This window comes from Choristoneura fumiferana, chromosome 24 (genome assembly GCF_025370935.1).
Source record: "Choristoneura fumiferana chromosome 24, NRCan_CFum_1, whole genome shotgun sequence".
NCBI lineage: Eukaryota > Metazoa > Arthropoda > Insecta > Lepidoptera > Tortricidae > Choristoneura > Choristoneura fumiferana.
The window spans coordinates 12,575,057-12,581,483 of NC_133495.1; the positions used below are offsets into that span (position 1 = coordinate 12,575,057).

Below are 6,427 nucleotides of genomic sequence, written 5' to 3' on the forward strand. Positions count from 1 at the left end.
TCCGGGTCATTATATTTAATACAGTAAAATTAATTTGAATTTTGTACGGAACTTGTACGCACAGCCAGACACATGCTTGACCGGATTTCCTTGAACAATACCATGATCGACCATGATCTTAACGGAAAAGAAGCTCTCAGTGCCTCATTTTTATTACTTGTTAAAGGGTTCAGTAGGTTTGTAAGAATTTTAAAAATTATGATCTTTCACTCCGTCAACCTAAAAGAGTTATTTATTTTTTAACGCATTTTTACTTTATTACTGTAGGCACTATTGTTTATTAACGACCAGATGGCCTAGTGGTTAGAGAACCTGACTACAAAGCTTGAGCTTGAGTCCCGGGTTTGATTCCCGTGTCGGGGCAGATATTTGTATGAAAAATGCGAATGTTTGTTCTCGGGTCTTGGGTGTTTAATATGTATTTAAGTATGTATCTATCTATATAATTATATTTATCCGTTGCTTAGTACTCTGGGACTAGGTCAATTGGTGTGAATTGTCCCGTGACACTTATTTTTTTCTTTTTTTTTTTATTAAAAACAGAAATAATACGTCATTTATTTGCTAAAATTCGGCACAACAAGAAAAATAAATTACAACTAAAAAATAAGACAACCCTACATAATCTTTTATACTAAATAAGGAAGACAGAAAAGAAACATTTAAAAAAGCATTGCGTTAACGGCTGGGCACAGGCCTCCTTCCAGAATGAAAGGATTTGAGCTGGACATACGTGTTCAGTGCATATTGGGAACTTCTCACACCATTGTAAATTAATTTCAAGTGTTATTTCGTTCATTGATTCCGAAAACTCACGAGGTACACTTGCGGGTCGGGACGGGGCAGGATAGGATATATAAGGTAGGATAGGATAAAATAGGATAGGATGGGATGGATTGGATTGGATTGGATTGGATTGGATTGGATTGGATTGGATTGGATTGGATTGGATTGGATAGGATAGGATAGGATAGGATAGGATAGGATAGGATAGGATAGGATAGGTTGGGATGGGATAGGATGAGATAGGAAATCGCCACTAAGAGCTTGTTCACACTAGCGTTTTTGCCGGCAGTTTCTCGGCGGAGCGGGAACGCGTTGTACACGCGGCGAGCACGCTGCGGTATTGCCGCGTTTACGCGTGGACGCTAGTAGTAATGACCGTACGTGGCTTGTACCACGGCGGCACGTAGGCGGCGAATATTCGCGGAGATATCGCAGCGCGCTCGCCGCGTACTCGCTGCATGCACGACGCGTTCCCGCTCCGCCGGGAAAACGCCGACAAAAACGCTAGTGTGATTGTTCTTAAAGCTACGATGCCACAGGCAGACATGGCTTCAAGCTTATCACCCCTCTTTTTGCGTCGGGGGTCTTAAATTTACTTTAAACATCCTTAAATAGCGTAGGTAAGCAGGTTTGATCTCCAGGCCCCAGCTATAATGCTCTCGCTCCGCTCAGCTGTTTCCACTAGAGCTGTGTTCTGCGAGGATGGGTAAATGAAGCGTTTCTATTGGTTCATGAATTAAATAAAAAAAATTAAAAATCCGACTGTCAAAACTAAAAGGAAGAAAATAAGCCTAGTGGTCTAGAACTCTGTTAATAATAATAACCCATTACCAAGATTTTTTGAGCGTCACGATTTAATGGGTCCCGACTGTTGAACTTTAAATTAGCTACTTAACAGAGTTCTAGACCACTAGGCTAAGGCTTATTTCCTTCCTTTTAGTTTAGGCAGTCAGGTTTTTTTTTTTTTTTTAATTTAATGTTTTATTTTACACTTTTTTGATATTTACGTGTAAGCGGTAGGTTAAAAGTATTATAACCCATATATATTTAGAATGGGCTAATTATTAGCTTTCATTTGATACCCATATTGTTACAATACAATTTTTGTTTCATTCCTCCTCCATATTTTTTTCGCAGACGCCATATTTAAATATTATATAGCCTATGTCACTCCGACAGTTATGACGAATCCCATTGGATTTGATACCTCATCATCCCAGCCTATATACGTCTCACTGCAGGGCACAGGCCTCCCCTCAGAATGAGAGGGTTTGGGCCATAGTTCCCACGCGGGCCCAGTGCGGATTGGGAACTTCACACACACCATTGAATTGCTTCGCAGGTTTGTGCAGGTTTCCTCACGATGTTTCCCTTCACCGCAAAGCTCGTGGTAAATTTCAAATGTAACTCCGCACATGAATTTCGAAAAACTCAGAGGTGCGAGCCGGGGTTTGAACCCACGACCCTCTGCTTGAGAGGCGATGGGTCAAACCACTAGGCCACCACGGCTTTTGATACCTAATATGCTAAAATCCATCAAGCCGTGTAGGCTGCAGCGAGGATCAAATAAATGGACATACATACCCACTCTTTCTCTCTTTCTTTCTTTCTTTCTATACATACATACGCTCGAAAAACATAACCCTACCTTCGGGCAGTCGGGTAAAAACACATTTTTCCATTTATACGTAAACGTCTAATGCGTAAATGAAATATTAAGTATAGCTATTAATGCAAATGACATCACAGCCACCTTCACCGAGAAATCAAGATGGATAAAGGTTAGCGCGGTCGCGGTGGTTATCGGACGGGCTTATGCAAACAATGTTCAAGAATGCAATCAACTTTTTAGTACCTCGTTGCCATGGTAAAGTCTCCTGAGTTACTTATTAAAATTATGATGTTATGGGGTACAAATCCACTAAAAGTAAGGAGTTGTGACAGTTTTAAGGGAATTGAATTTTTGCAGGTGGTAGGACCTTGTGCAAGGTCCACCCGGATTGCCCACCATCTTGCTCGCTAATCCTGCCGTGAAGCAGCAGTGCTTGCACTGTTGTGTTTCGGCGTGGAGAGTAAGACAGCCGGTGAAATTACTGGCACTTGAGGTATCCCATCTTAGGCCTCTAGGTTGGCAACGAATCTGCAATACCCCTGGTGTTGCCGATGTTTATGGGTGGTGGTGATCTCTTACCATCAGGAGACCATCTTGCTCGATTGCCATACAGTCTAATAAAAAAAATACATCAAGGCTCATTTTCTAAGCATGGTAGATGGTAACAGTATACATTGTAATCATTTTTCTAACAGTGTGTCACTGATGTCTCTTAAGTTACGGGACAGAATAACATACACTATATAGTTGATTGTACCAATCCGATGAATTATTTCTTCTAAAACATACTGAAACACGAATAGGACACATGAAGCTTATTGTGATTTTACAAGTTTCTAATTCAAACTTAAGCGAATCGCCAATTTATTGAACAACTCAGTGAATCACACAGTCAACACAGGCTCTTAAATTATTTTGCCGTTTACATTCATTGTTTTTTTTTTACTTGTAATTTTGTTTTACCGACTTCAGGAAGTTTATCTAAAAATCAATTCACGAACTTTTTGTTGACCGTCTTTTCTTTCTTTTCTTTTATTCAACCGCCCATAGACACCTGCAACACCAGGGGGATTGCAGATGCGTTGCCGACCTAGAGGCCTAATGGGATACCTCAAGTACCGCACTTGCATTGCCATCCAACTTACCTATATATCACCTATACCAGTGTTTTTCAAACTTTTTCAGGACGCGATCCCTATCTGAAAAATATTTGGCGACCCGCTTCTTACCTCCAATTCCAATTATTTGTATTAATCTAACGTTAATCATATAAACATTGAATATTTATAAACAATAACGAAACGGATACAAAATTCAGATCTATTGTCAAGAAGACATTAATATGAAAGGCGTATTATAAAGTTAATGATTATATCATGGACAGGCATATTTGGAAATAATTCCGATCCGCATTAGCGATCCCTTCAAATAGCGAACCTACTGTGTTAAAAATAAAGTTGTGTTAAATACTTGTGATGTATAGATACCATTTAATAATATTGTATTTCTTGCCGGATTCTTCTCAGCAGAGGTTTTTCCGAACCGGTGCTAGTTTTTTTTTACATTCATAAGTGCTTGTTATAGCCTAAATTGAATAAAGATATTTTGACTTTGACTTTGACTTTGAATAACAATGCGACTGCGACCCCACGGGGGGTAGCGACCCACAGATTGAAAAACACTGACCTATACCTTTCAAGTCAATATAATTACTCGAAGTAAGTCAAACTTCACATAAAAGATTATATTACAGACACCAGTGCATGTGGTCCTAAATAAAAGATCATAAAAAGTAAAAGTTCTCACTTCAAAGCAAAGCAATGCATGATCTAATAAAACCCAAAAAAAATTCGATGCTACACTTCATGGCGCTTCTTGGCATGATGGCATCCTGCGCGGGCGCCGCTGCCCTTAACTGCAGTAGCCTTAAACTTGCGCGGTAGTACTATTAGTTATTCCGTGGCAGTAGCGCGCGCCCCGTGACTGCCGCGCACGCCGATCGTGTTTGATATTACGAGTACATTAATCGAAACATATGTTTAAGTATGTGCGATTAATCAAAAGTGCTCAGAGATCAGTTTAAATTAAAACAGTCTAAATAGTGAAGCTTAATAAAATCTTGTTTAATATTATTGGATTTTTTCAGTTTTTAAAAGGATTATTTAAAGGTAGGTAGAAAAGCGACATGTAATTAATAAAAATAAATTTTATTTAGTACAATACAAAACATACAAATATTCTTTATTGCACGTCACAAATCATTACAAAAAAAGTTTTAGTTCTTCGGTAACTAAAGTTTTTTTTAAACCTGACGTAATATTAATAATTAATAAGTTGTAACAATTTTTAAATATTGTTTTATTTAACTTACAAATAGAAGGTGGTTCTTAGAATATTTTTTATGGGTGTTCCTCGATCACTCGAAGACTAGGTACAGTCGAACAAATTGAATCATGATCCATGATGGAACCTACTACTATGTCATGTTGAAATAGTGAAATTTATTATTAAGACAGTACCGAACAAATTAAAAAAAAACTTTTTAATAATCTCAGGCCTGTTATTTTATTTCATGAACAGCAAGCCAAAGAAACGACACGAGTTAAAATTATATAAATCTGCACTTTGTCTGCGTGTTTTAGCTTTAAGTATGTGTATAAAATTGTATTGTTTACACAAGACTAAGAAAATCGATTAGTTTAATCGATACACTTCGTAACGCTTCGTTTCGTGGCATAACGCCGTCCTGCGTACGCGCCCTTAACCGCAGTAGCCTTAAACTTGCGCAGCAGCGCGCGCGCCGCGGCCTGCGCCTGAGTGCTTTTATTACAATATTAAAATAACCCTGCTTTGGGCTTTGGGGAGTCGAGTAATAAAAAAATATCACGGGACACTTGACATCAATTGATCTAGTCCAAAAGTAAGCAAAGCTTGTCTTATGGGTACTTGGCTACGGATAAACATACTTAAATAGAATGTGCTTATACATAGATAACAGATCTAACAACAGAGTGATTGTTTATAAAGTATAAAAAAGTTGTGGAGGGTTATTGAACACTAAACATTGTTAAAAAATATAAAAGTGGTTTATTCTAATTAATTACCTATTGTGTTTTTATTAATCTGGGTAAGTACAACATATTTAATTAGAAAGTAACTGTGCCCGCACTCCATCCCGGTGGGAAATACAGGGTGTAAAAAAATCCTCTACCTACTATACTTTAACTCACATTAAGGCTACTGAAAACAAACACGATACAAGTAGAAAAACATTGAAATTCGAAAACAAAAACAAGTTTTGTATGGAAGTTGAGTCACAAAAAGACTTTATCTCCATACAATTAAAAATAAAAAACGAATTTCAATGTTTTTCCACTTGTATCGTACTAATAATCAGTAGCCCTAATATGGGTTAATGTTTAAAGTACAGTACAGGATTTTTTAACACCCTGTATAATGGCCAGGCCCATGGCTTTTCAGTTTACAGTCACCATCCCAGCCTATATACGTCCCACTGCTGGACACAGGCCTCCTCGCACAATGAGAAGTTTGGCCGTAGATGCCACGCGGGCCCAGTGCGGATTGTAACTTCACACGCTCCACTGAATTGCTTCGCAGGTTTGTGCACATCCTCACGATGTTTTCCTTCACCGTAAAGCTCGTGGTAAATTATAAATGTAAGTACACACATGAATTTCAAAAAAATCATAGGCCAATTTACAGTGTCGAGTTGAAACCAAGTTGAAACAGAAATACACCACTATATGACCTCATCGTAACACTTAAACTAATTTCAGAGGACAAACCGATCTAGTTTTAAAAGGCTAAGATTAGTTTAAAAGAATACACTCGGAAGAACATAAAAGAAACAAAACAATTAATTTAACATGCGCCAATTAGTGGTCATCAAAGAATAATAGTCACTGCTTTGTCTAAGTTCGAAAAAAAACAATTTACTATTATTTCAGGCTTAATTAAACTTGCTACGTTCAGGTTATAAAAATACTCCATAAGAAAACAGTGGAAGTA

The 6,427-nt window shown here is 37.9% G+C and overlaps 1 protein-coding gene across 3 annotated transcripts in view; it reads left to right on the forward strand.

Moving 5' to 3' along the window:
- The first annotated feature begins 4,365 nt into the window (after positions 1–4,365).
- LOC141441531 (lipase member I-like) overlaps positions 4,366–6,427 on the forward strand; it is a 34,367-nt gene continuing 32,305 nt past the window's right edge. The window contains exon 1 of one of the 3 annotated variants that reach the window (XM_074106295.1): positions 4,366–4,566. The gene's annotated coding sequence lies outside the window, so the exon portion shown is untranslated. The other 2 variants (XM_074106298.1, XM_074106296.1) reach the window with 2 other exon arrangements.